Genomic DNA, 25,332 nt, shown 5'->3' with positions numbered 1-25,332 from the left:
TACAGGAGGTCTCTTACAAAGGTATTGCAAGCGTAAAAAAAATTTTTTTTTAAACGTTGATTTTTCTGACTATTACAATTTACCTACTTGTGTGTCCATTAATCAGGTTTACTCATCAATGCTTTTTGGCCACAAGTGCATTTTAATTACCAGCGTTTCTAACTGCCCATTGCTTTCATTTCACAATTAAAAAATGTTCACAACAATAATATTAATGCTAAAAATTAATGAAAAGAATCCGAAAGGTTTCAGTTTTTAAAGGTTGCCCAAAAGGGTTTGTTAAGGTTTTTACGTTCTCGCTAACATTTCACTCTTCAAGTCTACTGTTACTTTCACTTCTACTTCTCAGTCTACTTTTACACTGGCTCCTACTTCCGCCCCTACCCCTTTTTTAATCTGTTTAGTTTTATAATTAAGTATGACTTTATTCGCTATTTAAGCCATATACAAAGCAAATTTAAGCCATATACAACAGCAACTTTACAAAAAATTTTAAATATGGCATAGCAGTGCATGTTTAAAATTCCCGATGCAGAGTTAACTGATGGCATATTTTTTTTTTTTTTTCTCTTTTATCAGTCTTTTCAGATATCAGTGTTCAGTTTTCTTACTGAGATGGCTTTACAAAACTTTTTTCTTACTTTTTGTTATTAAAATTTCGTCCATTTACTTTATTTATTAGATATCAGGTTCGCGGTGCTTACGCCACATAAAGTTCGATCCAACAGCAAAATGAGAAAATATTTAAAAACAGCATAGCTTTGGAATTTCGGATTCGCGCGCTGGAGATAAAAATATTTTATTCCGTACAGTGTTACCTCTCTTCGCTTTGAAATCGTTGAGTTTGTTAATCAAAAACTCGTTAAAATATTACAAAATATGAAATAGATAATTAAACAAATTCTAAATTCACAATTTGGTCTTTCAAGAACCATGCTCGGGAAGAAGACTACGTTATTCAGAATTCGATGGTTCTAAGTACCGCTGTTTTTTCACAGCGCGAGAAATATCAATACATTCATGCATATTTTTCATTGTTTAATTTCTTTAAATATATTTCAGGACGATAATATTTGGTGGCAACATTCTGAAAAGCGAGACGCCGTTTTTAAATATCCCCTGCGGGAGTAAATTCCCTTTTAGGCTAATAATAATCACAGTAATTAATAAATAAATGCTAATATTCATCTTCTACGATTACAAGCAAAAACTTTTGTTTCACTAAAAATACACAGCTTGTGTTGCGCAGGATCTCCTTTCAAAATAGGCGGTAGATAACATGTTAATTGACTAGCACGTTTATCTGAAGTTTTGGTAGTAATGGCTAAGACGTGGGTGTTGAGAATTACCGAGTTTACGTGGGAGGTTACACTATAATTAGCTCTTCTGAGCAAAAAATGACCACAGAGGAAAACGAACTATTACTCAGTATTCTTTGACTTCTGTGGCTGTTAAAGTGTGGTAAAACATTTTTTAATTATAACTATTTTTGACTCTGTATGCTTCAATTGTGAGGTAATCTTCACAAGACTTTCTTTAATGAAGATAAGCTTTGTTGGAAGAGTTTCTCAATTCGCGCGTGGTCTCGGAATCCTTTGTTTCCTCTCTGGCTGACATGCATCAGTAGATAATGTACGGAATCTGTAATAGACGTTTCGTCCATCATGTTGCATCTTGATGACGGCAGGTGATGCTCTAAATTATCATATTCAGAGTTTAAATGAATTCATTTAGTATCTTAATTACAATAATACAGCGACTTACGAGAAACCGAAGTCATTTTCCATATTTTGCACAGTTATGACTGTAGTTAATTTGCTTTTGAAAGAGCCAGTAATTTAAAATTTTGTGCTAAACAATACATTACTCTGCTTATATATTAGGCATAGTAAATATTAACATTATAACATTAATGTTAGTTTAACATTTGTAAACATTAATGTTAGTTTAACATTATAACATCAACATTAGTTTAACATTAGTAAACATTAACATTAGTTTAACATTAGTAAACATTAACATTAGTTTAACATTAGTAAACATTAACATTAGTTTAACATTGACATTAGTAAATATTAACATTAGTTCAACATTGACATTAGTAAATATTAACATTTGTTTAACATTGACATTAGTAAATATTAACATTAGTTTAACCTTTGACATTAGTAAATATTAACATTAGTAAACATTAGCATTTGTTTAATATTAACATTAGTTAACATTAGTGAACATTAACATTAGTTAACATTAGTGAACATTAACATTAGTTTAACATTAGTAAATATTAACATTAGTTAGCATTAGTAAACATTAACATTAGTTTAACATTGACATTAGTAAATATTAACATTAGTTCAACATTGACATTAGTAAATATTAACATTTGTTTAACATTGATATTAGTAAATATTAACATTAGTTTAACCTTTGACATTGGTAAATATTAACATTAGTAAACATAAGCATTTGTTTAATATTAACATTAGTTAACATTAGTGAACATTAACATTAGTTAAGATTAGTGAACATTAACATTAGTTAACATTAGTGAACATTAACATTAGTGAACATTAACATTAGTTAACATTAACATTAGTAAATATTAACATTAGTTAGCATTAGTAAACATTAACATTAGTAAACATTAACATTAGTTTAACATTGACATTAGTAAATATTAACATTAGTTTAACCTTTGACATTAGTAAATATTAACATTAGTAAACATTAGCATTTGTTTAATATTAACATTAGTTAACATTAGTGAACATTAACATTAGTTAACATTAGTGAACATTAACATTAGTTAACATTAACATTAGTAAATAGTAACATTAGTTTAACGTTAGAGAAATTAATTAATTAACGTTAAAGAAATAAATATGCATCAAAGATAAAATATTTTCAGATCATCGCAGCGACGTTTCAAATGACAAAGCGATGATTTTATAGATGATTCAAGCAACGATTCTAACGAAACGCTAGTTTGCGTATTTTCTAACAGTAATTTTTTAAACATTTCTTTTGTTACAATCTAAAGAATATGATAATTTGAAAGAAGAATTAAAAATATTATAGGGAGTGGAATGATAAGAGCTATCAGAATAAAGACGTTGCCAAGCCGAATGGATGATGTCAGAAAAGGGCAATTGTTCAGCGTAAATAAATGTGCTGAAAAATTAGTTATAATCTTGCCTGGACACAAAATATGGATATTTAATTTGTTGCCTCGTAACCATGGTAACGATAATAGCTGTGGCAGATGATGAAGTGTCCTAACTGTTTCTTCTCCACTTTATTTCCGTTTACCGCATTCGTTTCTCATTGTGAAAAGCGTACTCATAAAGGATGACTTAGATGTGTTGAAGAAAATCAGTGCTATGCGGTGACGGCGATGCGTGTTACTATCACAAACGGGAGAGGTCCGAAACTGCCTAGACGTTCCTATTTTAAAGTAACAGACAACAGCTAGATGTGGTAACCGCGTAAACTACAACAGCATGCATGAAAAAATGAGACAATTCCTTATATTCTCAGATTTAACCTTGTCCCGAAACCCTAAAATTTCCAAAAAGACTACGCGTAAATAGCATTTCCTTGACATAATCCAAAAATGACCCTACCTTCATTTATTTTCTTCCAATACACATATTACATAAACTGTTTGGACATATATTCTGTAACATTAGAACAACACAATTCTATCAGTTTTATAGGGAAAAAAAATGCACAAGTTGCTAATTATAAGAATTAAAAAATGAACTCACCGAGTAGGGTAACAGAGCGGGAATATGTATTTATATATGGTTGGTGCCGCCGATTGCAATGAAAAAGAGAGGTGCACAACTAGATGTTATAGCAGTCCCATATATCAAATTTCTGCGTTCTACAGCTTATCATTTTTTAATTATTTCAGATACATACATATGTACGTTCAGACGACACGAGAAAAACCCCTTCTGAATCCATTTTTTAAATCCATTTTACAATACGTTTCGGGGAAAAGAATCCTTAATCCGATGTCTGTTTTGCATTTAAAAGCATCGCAATAAATACTTTTCAACGTATTTATCCGGCTTGGCCGCTTGAAGGAAGACTGACTGGAGAGAGGCGCAAGACCTGGTCTATCAAATCCGGACAATGACAGGTTATCGCTCATCTCATTTTAGTTCCGGCGCCACTCTGCGGAAACTATTAATCTGCGGAAGCAAGAACTATTAATATGCGAAAGCAAGAACTATTAATCTGCGGAAACAAAATTTCAACTGTAGCCTAGTACAGACTCGAAACATGGATCTTGTAATAGCTAGAATGTAAGGCATTTCTCCCACCTTCTTAGCATGCCTTCGTGGTGTAATGATCAGCACACTTAACGCGTATTCGAGAGTCCGAGGTTCAATTTTCCGGCGAGGGCATTGCTCATTTTTCATCGTCTCCCACTTCAAAAAATACCTAGTGTCTTTACAGTGGCATCCGAACTAAAAACGATGGTGGATGATGATTCTCGAACACTAGGATTTGGCGATCGGGTCCCCTAATCCCGAGTCGCTCTTTAAAAGAGGGAGTATATAAGGTATTTCTCCCACCTTCTTAGCAAGCCTTCGGGGTGTCATGGCCAGAACGCACACTCTCCGAGTATTCGAAAGATCCGAGGTTCGAGTCTCGGATAGAGAACTTTTCATTTTTCACGTCTTCTGCTTCCAAAATATCCTTATGTCTTTACAAGACATTTAAGGTTTTTTGTTTTTCTTTTCCTTACCGTTTGCCTTAGTGTTACAGCTGAAAAGAATGTCCAGTTATCAATCGGAAGATCCAGGGATCTAGTCTCGGCGAGAACACAGCTGATTGTCTCATATTTTCCTACTACACAAATTCTAAATGGCTCTGCAAATGGCCTCTAAAGGTGATCCCGTCGTGGACGACATTTCGTCTAAACCAAAATTTGACGATATGTCCTTTCCTCTCTAGACTCTCTTTAAATGGGGAAGGATGTAAGGTGTTTTCTTCTCCGCATCGCGTGTCTTCTAAGCACATCCGTCTTACAATCGGAAAGGCCGGAGTTCAAATTCCTATAAGCATTCATGTTTCCTGTTTTGATAAATCTACTGACTCTATAGATGTATGTGTTACCACCTGCAAGACAATGATAAAAACGAAGAATCCAAAAAATACACTTACAGCATAACAAGATAGATTATAACCCTTGTTTGCTCTGGATATTAGCAAATAAAATCTAATGTGGACACCACATGACTTCCTTGTACGGCCTATTAAACTGTACAGATTTTCTGCTGCACTTCATTTAAACTTACTTCCTCGAATTTCGTTAGTGATATATTTCTCATTCAGTGAATTCCGTTCTCACTTCTCAGCAAGCAAAAATATATAAAAACTCAAAACATCTTCATTAAAAATTGTAAAATATAGAAAAACTGAAACACCAATTACAGGTAAAAACAGTCGAAAAAGAAAACAATTTTTTACAATTAAGATTAGAGTTTCTAAAAAAACAAGCAATTTAACTAAAGGGTATTAAGACAAAATTTTCGGTGCACAAACATTTCACGACAAGTCAGACAAGTCCACGTCATTCAGATAAGTCCACGTAATTCAGATAAGTCCACGTCTGGTTCCCACTAGGCAAATATCACTCAAGTTGGTGCCCAACTGACTTAATTCACTCGTTTACTATTCACTGTTCGCTTAATTCACTGTTCAAATGTAAACAAAGGGCAGACTCGTTCGGCTTAGCACCACTTTAAAACTGTTGACAGTTCTATAACAATTGCATGCAGATTAAGTAAAGCCATGAAAATCTTCACCGGAACATTAGAACAACATAATTCTATCAGTTTTAAAGAAAAAACTGTACAAGTTACTAATTATAAATATTAAAAAATCTGATGTGTACACCACATGACTTCGCCTGACCTGAGATACCGCCCTAGTTCTCTGCTTGCTGGTTCTGAGTTCTGGCTTGTTGCGTGGAAAGTGTGTGGCTCGTATTTTAAAGACTTTTAAATCTGTGTAAATTGCTTGTGTTGATTTTTGAGTGTGTTCTTTGCATTGGTTATGTTCTCCGCTATCAAGATATATCAAGTTTCGTGCAAGAAAGTGCATATTTAAGTTTTTATGAGTGTTTTTCGAAATCGACCTTGCTGAAACGCCCACCTGGCATGGTCGGGTAAGTTTATATTCATTATTCGTTAACTATTGTGTGTAAATATTATCTGATTGAAGAATTCTGTTCGGTATACTTGTATCTTGCTATAATATTAAATGCACAATCTTATCTTGTATATTTATTGAGATATTGAACTTTGAAAATCTTGAGTATACGAGGCCTAACGGGGAGGACATTGTTTACATTGCATGTAGATGTTCGTCAAGTATAGGGAAAAAATCTTTTGGTGCACCATTATATGAAGCTTTTCTGCCCGGTGGAGAAGGATTTCCGAGAGCTTTTGGTGCGCTGGATTTCCTAGCATTCCCGCCCGTTGGTCAATTTGTTCAATTTTGATGCCAGAACTTTAGTTTTTACTTTAAAAATTATTTTGAAGTGTTTTAAGACTATTTTATTCTTCAGTATTAGATTTTTTGAATTTTATTCAGAATTTTAAGAAGATATTGATTGAGCTTAATGTTTTTATATATGTTTTAATGTTTTTAGTGTCTCCCTTACCGCAGTTATTTAGAATTTTATTATAATACTCTTATTGTCTATTTTATAAACATGGGTGAAAGAGATAGTGAAATGTCGAGTATAATTAAAGAATTTTATAGGATTATTGATGACTTAAAAACAAAGCGAGTACCCAAGGATTTAATCTCTGAGTTAAATACTCAGGTTGAGGCAGTTGTGAAATGGGCACATACGTCTACGCTTAAGATTATGGAATTAGATATGCGTAAGAGTAGTGAGGAGACTCTTTTAGAATTCAAAGAGGAGATAAAACAAATGATTGATGAAAGACTGGATAGTAGGAGAGATAGAGAAGTTGATGATCAAAGAAATAATGATAAAAAGAAAAACAGTGAAAAGAGATCTAGGGCTAACGATTTGATTATAAGACCAGTTGATAAAGATGTTGATGTCTATGATGAACTTAATGCTGAACTCCAACCACAGGATATAGCTGTTAAAAGTTTTAATACTTTTAGAAAGAAAAATGGTGATATGATTATCAATTTAAAAGATAGGTCAGATATACTTGCTGTTGAAAAAGCTATTACGGAGAATCCGAAATTAAACACACTTATTAGGACTCGAAGGAATAAGTTTATTAAGCCGAAGGTTATTTTGTATAATATTAGTGATTCCGTTGAAGAAGACTTGGTTTTGAAAAGATTTAACGAATTTTGTGTTTGTGATGGGAAATGTTCGAGATCCTTATTTCGTATTAAAACTCAAGAACATGGAGTTTCACATAGGATTTTTGAGATTTCTGCTAGGTGTCAGCAAGATATCCTTGAAGGGAATAGAGTTATGATTGGTTGGAAAGCATACCCTGTAAAATTATTCATTCAACCTAAGCGTTGCATGAATTGTCTTAGATTTGGGCACACCAAGAAGAATTGTAAGTTGGAAAGGGTTTGCTCTGCATGTAATGGTAGACATGAGAGGAAAAATTGTCATGGTGAAAAGAAAGAATGTATCAACTGTAAAGAAGCTTTAGATAGATATGGTATTAATGTGGAATATGACCACGATACCTTTTGGAGAGAGTGTCCCTCGATTATAAGAGAGAAAAAATTTATTCGGGAACATTTAGATCTAGAAACTTGAGGCGATTTAGCTTCTGCGGTGGGGAGATTTTGATTTTGATTTTAATTTTAAACTTTTTACTTATTCCTGTGGCTACGAACTAATAATTTACGTCTTTTACACTGTGTGAAATAAAGACTTTTGAACTATTGTGTAATTTATTTCTAAAAGAAGACTTTTAGGAAAGGATATAATTGAAAATCTTGGAAGAAACTATACCCTTGCCTCCCAGGTAAGTTCAGGATAATTATTGCTGATTTTAACTGTATATATTGTTTTTAAACTGTATATATTGGATTTTAAATTATATTTATTTATATTGAAAGGTTTTATTTTGGATCCTTTTAACTATGTACATTTTAAATTGTAATCTTAATCATTGTAATGCTGCAGCATGCCGGCTCTCTGCAATAGATAATATTTCTGAGGATATCCCTGATATTGTTACAGTTCAAGAACCTTATTATATTGGAAAGAAAATGGCTTATATTAAAAACAGTTGGAGGACCATCCATACAGATACAGGAAGAGCTGCTATTGTTGTCGTAAATCCTGGGATTGAATTCATAGTTAAACACGCTTCTGATATTATCGTTGCCATTGAAATACAGAAAGAGGGAAGGAATTATGGTGTGATTTCAGTTTATTTTTCCCCTGTGGAATGTTTGAATACGTATCTTTTAAAATTAGAAGAAGTTATATCTGTTTTTAAAGACAGTTTTATTATTATTGGAGATTTTAACTCAAAGAATTTTATTTGGGGGGGGGGGGCTAAGAGTCTTGATGAAAGAGGGGTTTTAACTTCAGATTTTATCATTTTAAATGATTTGATTTTATTGAACAAAGAAAATTCTAGACCCACCTTCTCTTCTGCATGTGGAGATGGATATACGGATTTGGTGTTGTGTTCTCCAAATTCTCTTATTGAGAACTTTGACATGCAAATATTGGAGGAAAATTCCCTTAGCGATCATAACTATATTTTGATAAGTATAAAGGATGTTAGTATTAAAGATAAGAGGGATATTATTCTGTCAAATAATGTTAAAAGAATTGATAGATGTTGCGTTAAGATGAGAAGGTTTATTTTTGAGATTGAAGACCGTATTGTCAATACGAAGGATGCTGGGGAATTTAATGATTTAATTTTGTATATGGAGAAGCGAATTGAAGAAAGAATGAGAAGAGATTTAAAATGTGAAATACGACAACGTAGTGGTACTGCTTGGTGGAATTATGAGCTGAATACTCTTAGAAGGAGAGTCAGGGCTATCCGCAAGACTTGGATGATGAAACTAGAATACGAAGAAAAATAGAATATAAAAAATGTTTGGCTTTTTATAAAAAGAAAATTAAAAAGGTGAAGGGTGATTTCAGAAATAGGGCTTTTATTCAAGACAAGGAATATTACGAAGGAATTTTTAGGGTTGCTACGAATAAAATTAAGAAACAGATTATATTACGAGATAGTGATAATAGAGCGGCTACGGATGTAAAGGAAGAATATTTGAAAATTGTTAAAAAGACACTGAATATTGAAACTGATGAAATTGATGATCCTGATAATAATGGTGATAACTTTGGTAATGACGACTTAGATGGTGAATTGGACTTTACCTACGAAGAAATTAGGGAAGTCATTTTAAGTCTTAGAGACAGAGCCGCTCCAGGATTGGATGGAATTCGGGCAAGAGTTGTAAAAAGATTGTTTGTGAACTATCCTTCGTTTTTTATTATTTTGTTTAATAAATGTTTGTCTTTGCATGTTTTTCCTATTGCTAGATTGGAAGATTAATTTTGTTGCCTAAAAATGAAGATAAATATCGCCCAATTTGTCTAGTAAAGGTTTTTGCTAAGGTATTGGATAAGCTAATTGTAAATAGACTTTTATATATCATAAATGATAAACAACATCTTGCGGAAAATCAATATGGATTTAGGAAAAGAAGATCCGCTAATCTGGCACTCTTTAGGGTAGTTGATAAAATACGTAGAATAAAAAGTATTGAACATGTCGCGGTTCTTTCTTTCGATGTCAAGGCTGCTTTTGACTCTGTTCGATGGTCCTCCGTATTAAATAAATTATTTGAGCTGAAGATTACAAAAGATCTTTATTTACTTATCAGGGATTATTTTAGTAATAGAAGAATTGTTTTTAAGGGATTTTCAGAAGATTTAGATATAAATTTGGATATGTTTAAAGGCTGTCCGCAGGGATCGTGTAGTGCTCCCCTGTTCTGGGCCCTAATAGTTAATACTCTCCTTGTGGATTTTGATGTTTCTAATGCAGAAATAATTTATTATGCAGATGATATTCTGCTTATTATTAAGGGCTCCTCTCTGGAAAAAATACAACATACCTTTATAAAAGTTGAAGAGCAGATGTTGAAGTGGAGTAAATCTGAAAATATTTATTTTAATGTGGAAAAGACTTTTGGACTTTTCTTTCCTAGAGGGGGTGCTAGAACTAGAGCACCAAAATTGAAATTTGAGGGTAAGAATATCCGTTTTCAGAGAAATATAAAATATCTGGGTGTTATTATAGATGAAAAGCTAAATTTTATTGAACATTTTAAATCTATACATAGAGAAACTGATAGAATTTTACATTTTTATCTTAGTACTTTTAATACAGAAACTTTGCATAAAAAAGCATCGATACTGAAGAGAATTTTTAACAGTGTTATCTTACCTAAGATTTTCTATGGAATAGGTGCTTGGGGTGTTAGGGCAGGGGAGTTGATCCGCTTGCGAGACAAATTGAATACATTGCAGAGAAGCTGGATGCTGGCAGTTACGAGAGTCTTCAGGACAGTCTCTACAGAGGTGGTCTGCCTCCTTGCTGATGTCCCGCCCCTCTCACTCCAGTATAATTTTTATTATAAAAAATTTTTACTTTCGAATAATTTGGTTGATCATATAGATATAAATGAATGTGTTATTAAAAGTGAAGCGTTTCAAAATTTTGATGATGATTGTATTCATCCTAGTAATAAGATTTTGATTCCTTATGACTGTGCATTTCTCGAATGTCAGGAAATGAATATTTTCACAGATGGTTCAGGACTCGAAGGGGGTATTGGAGGTGCGATCGTGGTATTCTTCTATGGAATTGAAATACAAAATTGGAAATTTCGTTTAAATTCTATGAATTCTGTCTATCAAGCAGAAATGTATGCTATTTTTGAAGCTCTCAATTGGATTAAAGGCACATTGAAAATTAGATATAATATAAATATTTATTCTGATGCATTGTCGGTGCTACAGACCCTCTCGGGTCCTGAAAGTAAAAACTCTCTTGTATTTGAAATAAAAAAGACATATGCACAATTGAAAGATATACATAATATTAAGCTTCACTGGATAAAAGCACATGCAGGATATGAAGGGAATGAGAGGGCGGACGAATTAGCTAAGTCTGCAGCTGTGGATGAAAATGTGATTATTAAAAATATCCCAGACTCTAGAAGAAGGGCCACCTCTACTCTATATAATTATGTATTGAACGAATGGAAAAATAATTGGGAACAATCTAATAGAAATTGTGGTTTACTGAAAAATATAAATATTGAAAAGAAAATGAAGTTATATAAAGATATAGATGCCAATCAAATGCTTACGGGACATGGACGCTTCCCTGCATATTTGAAACGTTTTGGATTGCAGGACAATGATAAATGTAATATTTGTAATGTCACTGGAGACTCTATGCATTTCTTTGAGAACTGTATTATTACCGGGAGTGCAAGGGATAGATATCAAAAATATTATAGAAGTGATTTCAAGAAAAATTATAAGAACTTTGTGGAATATTCTAGACAAATTATGAAGATTGTGAATAGCTCAAGAGAAGCCATAGGAATCCATGTGTGAATGGTGTTTTTGTATTGTATTTGCTTGGTTATGTGTTGTCTTATTTTTATTTTCTAACAGTTCTTTATTATTTTATTATGTTCGTTTGTGTGAATGTTTAAGGTCCAGTGATGACATGAAATTCACTGGTCGTATTTATGATTTTGTTTAGTTCTCTTTTTCTAACTTTTTGTTACTCGGTTCCTGGGGCTTTTGGTTTCCCGGGATTCATAGTTTAATATTTTATTTGTTTGTTTTTCTTTGTTAGTTTTTTGAGCACGGCCGGGTCTCTGGCCCCTCGTTTGTTGTTAGATGGGCCGGCCCTTGTGATAAGTCATATGACCAAGTGTTCTTGGTTGGGTGGGCTGAGGGCTGCGCCCCCGTTAATTCACCACATGACTTCGTTGTACGGAATATTAAATTATACGCATTTTTTTCTTGCATTTCATTTAAACTTATTGGATTGAATTAAAGCTACTTCGCCGACAGCGCATAAACCACAATAGAATAAATTCATTCTTTAAATTCACTCTATTTGTTTACCATAGCGATACTCTGGCGCTAAATTCACTTAACAGTATTATATTTCGTTCATATTATAACTCAGAATGCACGAAATTTATATCATTTAAAGAATTACCTAATCGTTGCCACATGTTCTATACAAATACTATAACAAAGCTAGAACGATGTATAGAAGAAATTAAGCAAACAAAACAAAAAAGAAACAGATTTTCAGAGACGTTTCAGTATTTCTCATTCAATTAATTCAGTTCTCATTTCGCGACAAGGCAAAAATAGATTAAAACTCAAAATATCTACATTAAAAATTACAAATTTCATTTTAAACACTTATTTCCTCGAAAAAATTCCAGAAAGCATTAAGCATGATTTAATTCGCAATAATAAATGACGGCGTTATCTTTGTTGTTGAGAAGCTAAGTTTCTCTAGATTGGCAACAAATCCACTAGTCTGATGTTTCAAACGTAAACAAGCAATGGTCGCCATCAAACAAATTATTAGGCTTAGCGGCAATTAAGCAACTTTAAAATTTTTGATAATTCTAAAAATATTGCAGACAGATTTACTAAAGGCATAAAAACCTTAACCGGAAGATAAAAACAACATAATTCAATCATTTTTAAAGCAAAAAATGTACAATTTACAAACATGTAAGAGTAAAGAAACTGAGATCACTGAGCCGGGTAACAGAGTGGATATATATATAAATATATTTATATACGTTTGGTGCTGCCGATTGCAACCAAAATACGAGGTGCACATCTACATGTTATAGCAGTCCCCATATACAAAATTTCAACGTTTTGAAGCTACTCGTTTTGGAGTTATGCGAGATATGTACGTACGTATGTACGTACGCACGTACGTACATACGTTCGTACAGACGCCACGAAAAATTCTCTTCTAATTCATTTTAAAGCAGTTTTATAATTTTTTTGGAGGAAAAGAGTCTTTTATTCTGTCCTTACGTACAGATATTACGCAAAAGCATCGTTAAATTGCATTCGATAGCGGTCAAAATGGATATTTTCGTTGAAATATGCTGCCTGAAACTTTTCGCGATTACAATACTTCGTACAAGGAAGTAAAAATGGGCTCACCGAGTAGGGTAACAGAGCGAGAATATGGATTTATATATGGGTGGTGCCGCCGATTGCAATGAAAAAGAGAGGTTGCCAACTAGATGTTATAGCAGTCCCATATATAAAATTTCTGTGTTCTACAGCTAATCATTTTTTAATTATTCCAGATACATACATACATACATATGTACGTACAGACGATACGAGAAAAACCCCTTCTGAATCCATTTTTTAAATCCATTTTACAATACGTTTCGGGGAAAAAAATCCTTTATTGTTTCCGTATGTACAGATGCCACGCAAAAAATCGTGTAAATGGATTCGAGGGCTTTCAGAATGGATATTTTCATTGAAGTATAATAGTCGAAAGTTTTCGCGATTATAATATTTCCTTTACTTTATAGCAGGAAGTAAAAATTTTAAAAATGTAAAAAATAGCAAGTTGCTGAATGATTGTTGATTCCTCAATATACTTCTTCGTTCTCTGTTAAACATCCTTAATTTTATCACTCCATTGTAAATTAACAGGTTGTATTTACAAATTTCAATTCTGAACTGTAAATATACTTTACAGATAACAATTGAAATTCCGCAAACGTAAAACACCTCATTTCCTCTGTGTCTTTCGCAAAATTCAACACTAAAAATACATTTTAATCAAATTAATTTGCCGAAGGTGAGAACTACGTAGGCGGTAACCTAGATAAACAACTCACACGTAGTAGCTTATTGTTTGAAAACACAAGGGAATTAGAATAGAAGAATGCGAAAGGAATTTCGTGCAGACTTTTAGCAACAATTTAAATATAGTTTATTTTAAAGGATAGGAAAGTTTATTCATGCTGGTAAAAAGATTATTAGTTGATTCATATTACAGAGATTCTAGCATCTGTATTATAACAGCTTAGTAGGAAATTTAGTTATATTCAAATAATTTCTGAACAAACACAGAGTAAATATAATGTTAGATGACAAATATATTCATTCTTTCAGAAATAAAATGACAGCTTAGGATAAAATTTAAGCAGTATTCAAAATTAGTAGCAGTCAAACAATTTCCATACAGATTTCCGAACAAATAATCTGTAAATGGTTTTGCACGTGAAAAATGACAACTTGAAATAATATTGAAGAAAATTGAAACAAGTTACTGAGAGCCAGACAATACATACAAATTTCCATCAGCAAGTTGTTAATTTTTATTTGCTAATTCATGGTATAAGGATCTTTACAGATGCAAAATGGCACTTTAGAAGAAAATTGAAATAAATAAATGAATAAATAAAAAATAAAAGCGTCTGAAAGGTTTCAGATTTTATATTAACGTTAAAAAATATTTAAATAACAATGGTAAATAAAATTAAAATAATAAAAATATTAAAATAATTTAATTAAATATATAAACGTTAAAAAATCTTTTATTATATTTTTAATTTATTTTTTTAACAAAAATGTTAAAAAATGTAATAAAATATTTTTAACGTCTTTTGTATTACCTTTATTTATTAAATATCATGTTCTTCGCTCTTAAACCATAAAACTTAGTTCACCAGCAGTATCCCAAAAGAATTTAAAAAGAGCATATTTTTAGAATTTCCGATACACAGTCTCGCGCGCTGGCGATAAAAATGATTTTTTTTCATACAGTATTGCCACTGCTCGCTTTGAAATCGCTGAGTTTCTTAATCAAAAACTCATAAATGCTTTACAAAATATGAAACAGGTAATAAAACAAATTCCGAAGTTGGGCTTCCAGATGTCCATATTCGGGTGGAGACGTACGTTATTCAAAATTTGATGGCTCTAGGTACCTTTGTTTTATCACAATGCGAGAAACATACGTACATTTATGCTGATTCTTCATTATTTAAGTTCTTTAATTACTAATTCAGAAGTCAAACAACAAAAATCAGCGTTATATTTTCAAATTTTCACAGGACTAGTTTCGATGGTTTTACCGAACCACCATCCTCGACTGCAAAAGCGCAAATCATTTTTGTTGTTTGACTTCTGAATTCGTATTTGTTCGGCGTGTTATTGTGCCTTCTTTAGTATTTGGTGGAAACACTTTGAAACGTGATTCAGACTTTTACAGTTTTCGACGCAAATTTCTAAAACGAAGTTAATAGCCCTTCTGCAGATTAAAAGCCTTTTGGGCTAATAATATCCCAGGTTGGTGGGAACTAAACAATTTCTATAAAACCAAATCCTGGTTACCTTCCGAATCTTGGTTAAACTGTCGAAATATGATATTTCTATTAATAATAATATTTCTGTTAAAAAGAAGTCTCAGCAAGCTCATAAAATTTAGCAAGCAATTCCTCAAGATTTGAATTCATTGATGTTTTATAAATTCGTTTACTGAATTTCTAAGATACTTGTCTCTCAAGAAGTTTGTTCTTAAGTCTTAATTCTAGATTCAGTGTCATTATGTATTATACTTTTTTCTTTCCAATGGCGGGAGTAGCCACTACAGGCGTTGGCCACTACTAAAGTCGGAACAGGTAGTCGTTTCATTTTGGAGGCACCTTATAGTTGGGCCACCGTTGCCTCCTATGAAAGGACAGACAGTGCACTAGGATGAAGGGGCACCCAGATCTGGCTTTGATCGAGGCAGCCTTGCACAGTTAATCATCCCAACCCCTAGAGGAAATCCAAGGAGGCACAATCCCCCGGTCATCCAGGGGTAGAATGTCTGTTTCACAAAGCCTGGGTTTTGACTCACAACCAAATCAGTGGTGGACGGCCAAGCATCCACCGAAAAAGCAGAAAGTTTGACACCCACTGTCCCCCACTGTTGACCAAGGGGAGCCAAACTCCAAAGGACAACCTTGGATATCAAACCATATAAAGTCCCCACAATCAAGGGCCGGATAAGAAAGTACCATACGGTCCCTGCCGAGCCTGAACCTGCCATCGAATAAACGATGGTTCCAGTCACTGTGAAGATTGTTAATTTTCCCCAGAAATCGAGTGAGTCTAGATATTGACCTAGCGAGAACGCCGGGATTGCTTACAGTCGACCCTCGGGGGGGGGTTGAAGGGACAAACAATTTACATCTATGCTTTGCCCGGCATTCGAACACTTCTCCTTCGATACGGCAGTCAGAATTAACAAACTGAAAGATTTAAAAGGATTTAAAAGCGAGTAATGGCAACACTGTACGAAAAAAAAAATATCTCCAGCCCGCGAGACTGTGTATCGGAGATTTTAAAGATATTCTCACTTTAAAACTATTCTGCGATATTGCTGTTGAACTGAATTTTATGGTTTAAGTGCGAAGAACATGATATTTAATAAATAAATGTAATACACAAAACGTTAAAAAAAAAAACCCCTCCCTTTGGGCGTAATGTAATTTTTTTTCTTTCTTTTTTATTTATTTTGCAGGTTTCCTAACTCCTTGTCTATGATCAAAGGTCGAGTTATTATAGACAAGTTAAACTCATCGCAGAGTTAAAACAACTAAGACATAAACTCGAGAAGGGTTAAAATACCCTTTTCGCTCAAATAAGAACAACAGGTGGCCCCCCTTCTCGGGCTTACAGGAAAGCCTCTACTCGAGCTTTAACTCAGAATAAGAAACTAAACTGTAATTAACCAAACGAGATTTAGTCGAAGTTAGACATAATTATCTAACGTAGTTGGTCCTTAAGCTAGCCGGTGAATATCAAAGGTACGTATAATATGGGAGAGCGTAACAGCTTCAAGAGTGACTTGGCCAGAATTCAAACACGCGCCACTAAGGAATCCTAGTACTCTCTGTCACTCAGTTAGTTGAACCTTCCTTAAATGCTTCTTCGAACTCATTTACATTCAACGCAATTATAAAATTCATTCTGGTAATGAGTTGTAAGTGGAAACAAGAACTGATAGGAAAGTGTTTCAAAATTAATATTAGTGTTATAAAATTAAAATATACCATACAATTTGCTTCATATTTTGTAAAACTTTTATGAATTTTTGATCAGCAAACTCAACAATTTGAAAGCGGGTAGTGACAACATCGTACGGAATGAGATACTTTTATATCCAGCGCGCAAATTTGTCCGTCGGAAATTCTAAAGATATGTTGCTTTTAAGTATTTTGTGGTTTTGTTGTTTAACTATATTTTTGGCGCAAGTACGATGACGAACGTGATATTTAATAAACAAAGTTAATACATGAAAAGTTAATAATAAAAAGAAGGAAAAAGAGAAAGTTTCGTAAATTAGCTTACTAAGAAAACTGAACACTGAAATGGTGAACTGAAAAAATAGAAAAATGTATGCTAGCACGTAACACTGAGTAGGGAATTTTAAACATAAAATTTCTGTGATTTTGCTGTTAATTTATTGTCAAAGAGAAAAATCTGCACCCCCTCAAAAAAAAACTTAAAATTCCCCCCATGACAATAATTGTCTAAAATATCAATTTAGGTTGAAATTCAAAAGATGTAGAAACCTTTTTTTATTTCCTTGTACGAAGTAAAAAAGAAGTATTGTAATCGCGAAAAGTTTCAGGCAGCAGAGTTCAACGAAAATATCCATTTTAACCACTTTCGAATGCAATATTTACGATGTATTTGCGTGATATCTGTACGTAAGGACAGAATAAAAGACTCTTTTCCTCCAAAAAAATTATAAAACTGCTTTAAAATGAATTCTGAAGAGAATTTTTCGTGGCGTACGTACGTATCTCCCATAACTCAAAAACGAGTACCCTCAGAACGTTGAAATTTTGTATATAGGACTACTATAACATGTAGATGTGCACCACGTATTTTGATTGCAATCGGCCGCACCAAACGTATATAAACATATTTATATATATATCCACTCTGTTACCCGGCTCAGTGATCTCAGTTTCTTGCTCTTATATGTTTCTAAATTGTACATTTTTTGCTTTAAAAATGATTGAATTATGTTGTTCTTATCTTTCGGTTGAAGTTTTTACGCCTTTAGTAAATCTGTATGCAATATTTTTAGAATTATCAACAATTTTAAAGTTGTGTAAGTGCAGCTAAGCCTAATAATTTTTTTGACGGCGGCCATTGCTTGTTTACATTTGAAACAGCAGAGTAGTGGATTTGTTGCCAATCTAAAGAAACGTAGCTTCGCAGCAACAAAGATAACGCTTTCATTTATTATTGCGAATTAAATCATGCTTAATCCTTTCTGGAATTTTTTCGAGGAAATAAGTGTTTAAGATTTACTTCGTAATTTTTAATACATATATTTTGAGTTTTTATGTATTTTTGCCTTGTCGTGAAGTGAGAACTGAATTAATTGAATGAGAAATGCTCAGTCGTCTGTGAAAAACTGTTTTTTTGTTTGCTTAATTTCCTTTATACATCGTTCTAGCTTTATTATAGTACTTGAATAGAACATGTGGCAACGATTAGATAATTCTTTAAATGATATAAGTTTTGTGCATTCTGAGTTGTAATATGAACGAAATGTAATACTGTTAAGTGAACCTAGCGCCAGAATGTCGCTATGTTAAACAAATAAAGTAAATTTTAAAGAATGCAATTATTCTATTGTGGTTTATGCGCTGTCGGCGAAGTAGGTTTAATTCAATTCAATAAGTTTAAACGAAATGCAAGAAAAAATGCGTATAATTTAATATTCCGTACAAGGAAGTCATGTGGTGTACACATCAGATTTTTTCTCTGCATATTTCGAAAGCGTTGGCTGACGAGGAGCAGTTGTTTGCTATACTTTCGCCTGCACTCGTTTCCAAATACGCTAATTCCGTAAAAGTCCTTCTTGAAAACGCGTGTCTGCCAAAAACAGCTGCCCCTTCTGAGAAAGGCATCTTTGCCGAAAGTGATTTGTTTTGATAAACTGATTTACGGTTGCTTTAGAATTATTCAATCCGAACCACCTGACTTATTTAAAATACGGAGAGAGCTATGAAATAATAAAAAAATTGCAACCTGTCAATCGGATTTACCAGTGATATTTTTAAGCTATTTTTAGGTTCTGCGAAAACGGCCTGAGAAAACATTCACATTCTGTACCGAAAATTGCCAGCTTGATCGTATCTTCGAGGAAAAGTAAATTCAAGTGAAGTACTACACATGTATACATGTATTGAAGGAAAGCGAAAAAAGGCGGATGTAAATTCCACCTACTCCTTCCTACACTCGTAATTCATGAGGTTAAACGTACTTTTCGAACTGTGTTTCATCGATATTTTTACGTTTTAGAAATCCCGTTTCCCTGTGATTTTTACGATTATTCTACTTTTCAAAGAAGTGTCTTGTTCGCACAACCGAATTACAACTAAGTTCCAATGCGCACAGTAGCTCATATGTGTAAAAAATTAATGCTGGAGTCATTCAAAATTTCAAATCCAACAAATTAAAACTATATTAGACATTCCAGCGCTTTATCCTTACTAGCCCAAAGGGGCAGATTGCCCAGAAGGGCTATTAATTTTGTTTAATATAAAATGGCGTTTCACTTTTCACCACTATAAAATGGCGTTTCACTTTTCAAATATTTGCCACCAAATATTAGAGCTCCACATTATATTTGAAGAAATTAAACAGCGAAGAATCTGCATGAATGTATTTTTGTTTCTCGTACTGTGAAAAAACATCGGTTATAGAGTCATCAAATTTTGAATAACGTAGTCCTCTACTCGAATATGGGCATCTAGAAACCCGAATTTGGTTTATTGTCTATTTCATATTTTGTAAAACTGTAACCATTTTATTGTGCTGTTGTGGCCGAAACCGCTACGCAAACCCTGGGTTGTGACACCGGGTTGAAATGAACTTCAAAATCAAGTTCTAACAATAACACGAATTTTAATAAGATGAAAACTTTAACAGTTGCATATCTCGACCGTATGGGACTTGGATATATTTAGTCTCGTAATTTCAGAATTTGGTTTCAGGAAAAATACTCTAATGCATTATTCACGAGGAATGATCATTATTAGCAGGCCAACATGCCCATAGCTCTAAACAGAAAAGTTTTTTTTTCTTCTCAGGAAATCTCCTTATATAAGGAGAGGATGATTCTTTCACTCATACATAACAAAGGGTCCATCTCCTGACCCTGATGAAAAGGCTTCTTTTATGTCTTGGCCCAACTGGAGTGTCCTTCGAGGCTGCAACCGGAATCATTAACAAAGGCACAGGATTTCACCACAGATGAAAATTATTGCACTCCGAAATCACTCATCCTAGACAAGAATTTTTGTGCCACCTTATCACATTATTAACTCATATTTTGTAAATGTTTAACGATTTATTTTTATTAATAAAATCAAAGATTTCAAAGTACCGGAAAATATATTTTTAATGTTTTCTGAAATTTTCCTTGTAATGCTGTTGCAAATAATTATGTATGTGGAGCATTGATGTAGGGATGTGTTTGTCTCGTTTGATGAACAAAATGACGTATCCTTAAATGCTGTAGATGTTTTGACTGTTATGAGTATGCTGAGTTTAATATATTTGAATTCAATATTGTTACGAAATGTCCAGCTGCGGTAAGATAGCTTGTTGCCATGCTTTTGGGAAAACTCATTCTAGTCACAGCTGCAAGCCAAGCATTTTCACCTCAATCCGCAAAATTTCCCGCGTATACGTAGCCGGGACATCATTTGCAGCGAAACTGTTTCGCCTAGGACCCTCCAAGTTTGTTTCTCCGAACGTTTCCTCAGCGACACGTGTCGCTAGATGTAATATCCTCATTACAATGTATAGCATAAGAGTATTCAACTACTTTTCAGTAGTGTTTTGATGTGCGACCTGCATATTTGCTTGTATACATACTAGAAATACGCGCGGTTATACGAAATGACCGCTGTTTTAGATATTATAAATTGTAATTAAAATGATTTGGGCAAAGGTGTCTGCTAATTTAAACTGAATTATTCAGGGCAGGCGACGAGGACACCCCTTTGCTTACTGATCCACGGGGTTTTCCCCTTCTACTTCTTAATTGCTTAAAGTAGAGTGCAATGAAGGAAACCACTGGCGGTGCATTTCTTAAGAGTCACCTCTAACTCAATCAATAAAGGTGATTTAAATAATAAAATGTCAATTCACATGTCAAAGATCTCTTTGTACACAACATTTCCTGTGTAGATCTTTCCATCATTTTAAAGCTCGCCTTGGAAAGGACCATCCATTATTTTTAATTTTACGTCCGTTTTTTCACGAACTTTTGAACAGGCAACATAAAGTTGACCGTGTCCAAATGCAGGCTCAGGTAAAAAAATGCCAACACGCTTAAGCGTTTGGCCTGAGACTTATAAAGGCAAGTGTTACAGGAAATTGTCTACGTCTTAATTGAAATGGCAACCTTGTGCCGTGGCAACTTCACCCCCATTGGCTAGTACATTTACGCAAGCAACCAATAAACTATCAGCGACAAACAGACACTTAAGCCGCATATATATATGGGGTGAAGTAACATTATCTCCTCCAAAACGGCTGGCTCCCGGGCTTAGCGAAGCTCACCGTTGGATTCCGCAGGTCCGTGACGCGCCATTTCGACCATTCGCGTTTTCTTGGGACTTTATTTAGCCGAGATATTAATAAAAACTAATTTCCCCCTACGTTTTCCACTTTTTTTCTTGGGTTTTCCCTATTAAAGGGATTTGGCTACGTGCCAAATTCTTTTTTCTCGAATATTTAAGGAACGGCGCCGAATTGAAATTCGAGACGCGTATTCTCGGATTCCAAAAATTCTCCGAATCCATCGATACCGTTCTCATCTTCGTACGACTTTAATCGACCGAGATATTAATTAAAAACTGCGGAAACGTTAATTTCCGCGCTCATTTTTCCGAGTGGCAACAATAAGCTATCGGCAACACACACTTTAGCCGTTTATATATATGAAGATTTAATTTTTAAGAACTGAAAGTTATATTCTAACTGAATATAAAAAACAACATATTTTAATTGTATAATTTTATTGAAACAGAATACAATAAACGTGAAAATAAACTCCCTCCTTTACTTTAGAGTAAATAAACATTTTGCTAACCCAAATATCCCTATTTTTAGAATAACCGGAGAAGCTTAGCTATTACGGACAGCTGGAATTATACTCAATTATTTACACTCTATTGTAATTGCAGTTCTAATTAACCTGGATATCTCAAGTTCTGTTGCACATATATGGCATATTTTCACATGCGTCGCAATCACTAACATTTGTTTTCTTGCTTCGACTTGCAAATATGTCATCAGCGATCTGTTGCCTCTGGTCGTCTAGTGTTTTGGTTTAGTTTAGAACTCCATCCCGCGTTATGAAAGACTTCCGAGAAGATATTTCCATCCCTTTTATGTTTAACTTTCGATTCTCTGCAGCTCTTTGGAAGAATGTTTTCAGTTATTTGTCTGATGAAAAATATTCCAAGCCCTATTCAATTTTTATCAAAATTCTGTTATTTTAAATTTCCCTGCTCACAAAAACGCTGAAAGCAATTATGTGCACGTAAATTATTTTGTTTTTACCAAGGAAATAAATAAAATTAACCGAAAATATTATAAACAAAAAGGAAATAGAGAAACCTGAGTCTATAAACGTAATCGAAATTCAGAAAATTGGAAGTAACCATATCTGCGTGCAATTCCGTGCTCAGAAAAGGAATCGAAGCGCATATGAAAAGAACTGTAGTGCATGAGAAATAGAAATTTAATATCTTCAGAGTTGATTTTGGTTTTCCAAGAAATGTTCCTTCTTTTAATGTTTTATTCCTTGTTTTAATCCTTTTCATGCTCTTTCCTATGTTTTTGACTTTAGAAAAATATTGTAATTTTTCGGCAAATGTGCTATAATATACTTAATGTGTATTATAGCACATTTGCCAAATGTAATGTATGTGTTTAATGTGTGGCAAATGTGCTTAATGTGTATTATAGCACATTTGCCAAATAATGTGCTATAATATACTTAATACTGCAATAAGTGTTTTTGGCAATGCTTCATTAGTCCAAAGGGCGTTAGCCCGGAACGGCTATTAATTTCATTTTGGCATTCTGCGTTGGTTCACTATAAATGTCGGTTCACTTTTCAAATTGTTGCCACCAAATATTATCGTCCTGTATTATATTTAAAGAAATTAAATAAGAAAGAATCTGCATAAATGTATGTATATTTCTCGCATTGTGATTAAAAAAAGGTACTTAAATCCATCCAATTTTGAATGACGTAATCCTCCTGCGAATATGGGCATCTGGAAGCCCAAAGTTGGAATTTGGGATTGGTTTTATTATCTATTTCATATTTTGTAAAACTTTTGATTAACAAACTCAACGATTTTATAGCGAGCAATGGCAACACTGTACGAAAAGAAAAAAAAAAAAAAAAAAAAAAAAAAAAAAAAACATTTTTATCTCCAGCTCGCGAGACAGTGTATTGGAAATTCTAAAGATATGCTCATTTAAAAGTTATTTTGCGATATTGTTGTTGAATTGAATTTTATATTTTAAGTGCGAAGAACATGATATTTAATAAATAAAGGTAACCCACAAAACGTTAAAAAAACTCCTCTTTGGGCGTAATGTAAAATCTGATAACTTTCAATTTTTTTTTTTTTAAACTTATGAAATTATATTATATATATACACGGATAAAACTAAGTTTTAGCAGTCGACAAATATCTGTGAACACAGGTTTCCCAAACACTAATTATTACTCGCTTTTTCGGTCATATAAATCGACTGTAATGAAAAGAAAGATAGCAAATTAAACTAAGTTACGTAGATATGAAAATGTTAGAAAATAACTATACATTAGGTTTTCGCATTTTTGGGTTTGTGTTGCGTTATAGTTATTTACCCCCTTTGCATTGTTCTTTCAAATGTGGCATCCCAGATTGCCAGTTCCTGACGTTGTTGCCAATGCACTTGGCGTAAGCTCTTTTTCTAATTGTACCAAATCAGTGTTTGTAACAAATACAGCGATTTAAGAATAATGTGTGCCGTTCTTAGTAATGTTATAATAATGTTTATAGCAGAGGTAGATTTAGTTAAAACTATGTGGACAGCACATGACTTTCTGTACCGCTTGTTAAATTATACATTTTTTTCCGAACAATTTTTGAATAACCGCTTCCTCAAAGCAAATTGAAAATGACATCATAATTTTCAAATTTTGAAACTGAATATTTCGGCCAAAGACGAAAATTTTGAAATTAATAATTAATACATTTCAAATAATCTAATAAATGCAACAAAGAATTTAATAAATGTAAAAACAAGAAAATTTAAACAGTCAATACCCCAATCCAAAAAAAAAAAAAATTCCTTAGTGAAATTAAAAGAACATAATAGAAGAGTAATTCATTTAACTTCAATGCTACTTCATCAGGGAAAAGGCACATTGAAATCAACTGAAATCTCTCTTGAAATTTATTAATTATGAATTTCACAAAATTTTCGTCTCTGTGAAACATCAGTTCTAAATTTCTTACTTTATGTCTTTAATTATATATATACGTAAGAAAAATAAAGAATATATAAAAGATTAAATTAACTGCGTAAATTAATTTCCCTTCTTTATTCTAAAAATAGTAACCTGTGTCTCATCTACTGCGTCATTTCTAGATTAATCCATGTCATATGACTCTTACATAATTCTGATGATGTAAACGGCACTAAAACTGAAGCAGCCAATAGTAATTTTACAGCAATTTTAACTATCCAATCAAAATGCAATGAGAACCGAAACTAACTCAGTCTGAACTAAGATTTCGCCTTGAACGCACTTGCTTCATACGCTTTGGCTTAGCTGAACTGCTAGCTGTCTGCTCCTTATTTCTTATTGCAAATTTACCTAAAATGTGCCTGAAGAATTTTTTATCTCACATATAGTATATATATAAATTTGAATGTTCCATTTGTTGTATTGTATACAAATATACATATACAAAATTTCAACTTTCTACGGCTAATCGTTTTTGAGTTATACGAGATATATACATAAGCATGTACGTAAGGGGATTTTAAATCAATTTTTTAATCCGTTTTGGAGAAAAAGAGTCCTTTATTCTGCTCGTACGTACAGATGTTACGCAAAAAAAAAAGTCAAAATGGATTCGGAAATGATCAAAATGTATTTTTCACTTGAAATCTGATAACCGAAATTT

The 25,332-nt window shown here is 33.1% G+C and overlaps 1 long non-coding RNA gene across 1 annotated transcript in view; it reads left to right on the top strand.

Moving 5' to 3' along the window:
• The first annotated feature begins 5,846 nt into the window (after positions 1 to 5,846).
• LOC146994380 (uncharacterized) overlaps positions 5,847 to 25,332 on the top strand; it is a 157,999-nt gene continuing 138,513 nt past the window's right edge. Inside the window, exon 1 of the long non-coding RNA XR_015043866.1 lies at positions 5,847 to 6,187. This is a non-coding gene — a long non-coding RNA (uncharacterized LOC146994380). The remainder of the gene's footprint in view (positions 6,188 to 25,332) is intronic.

This window comes from Stegodyphus dumicola, chromosome 11, assembly GCF_044657685.1.
Source record: "Stegodyphus dumicola isolate Sdum_Otavi_A_Nest chromosome 11, ASM4465768v1".
NCBI classification, from domain to species: Eukaryota; Metazoa; Arthropoda; class Arachnida; order Araneae; family Eresidae; genus Stegodyphus; species Stegodyphus dumicola.
This window is presented reverse-complemented; position numbering and strand designations above follow the sequence as displayed.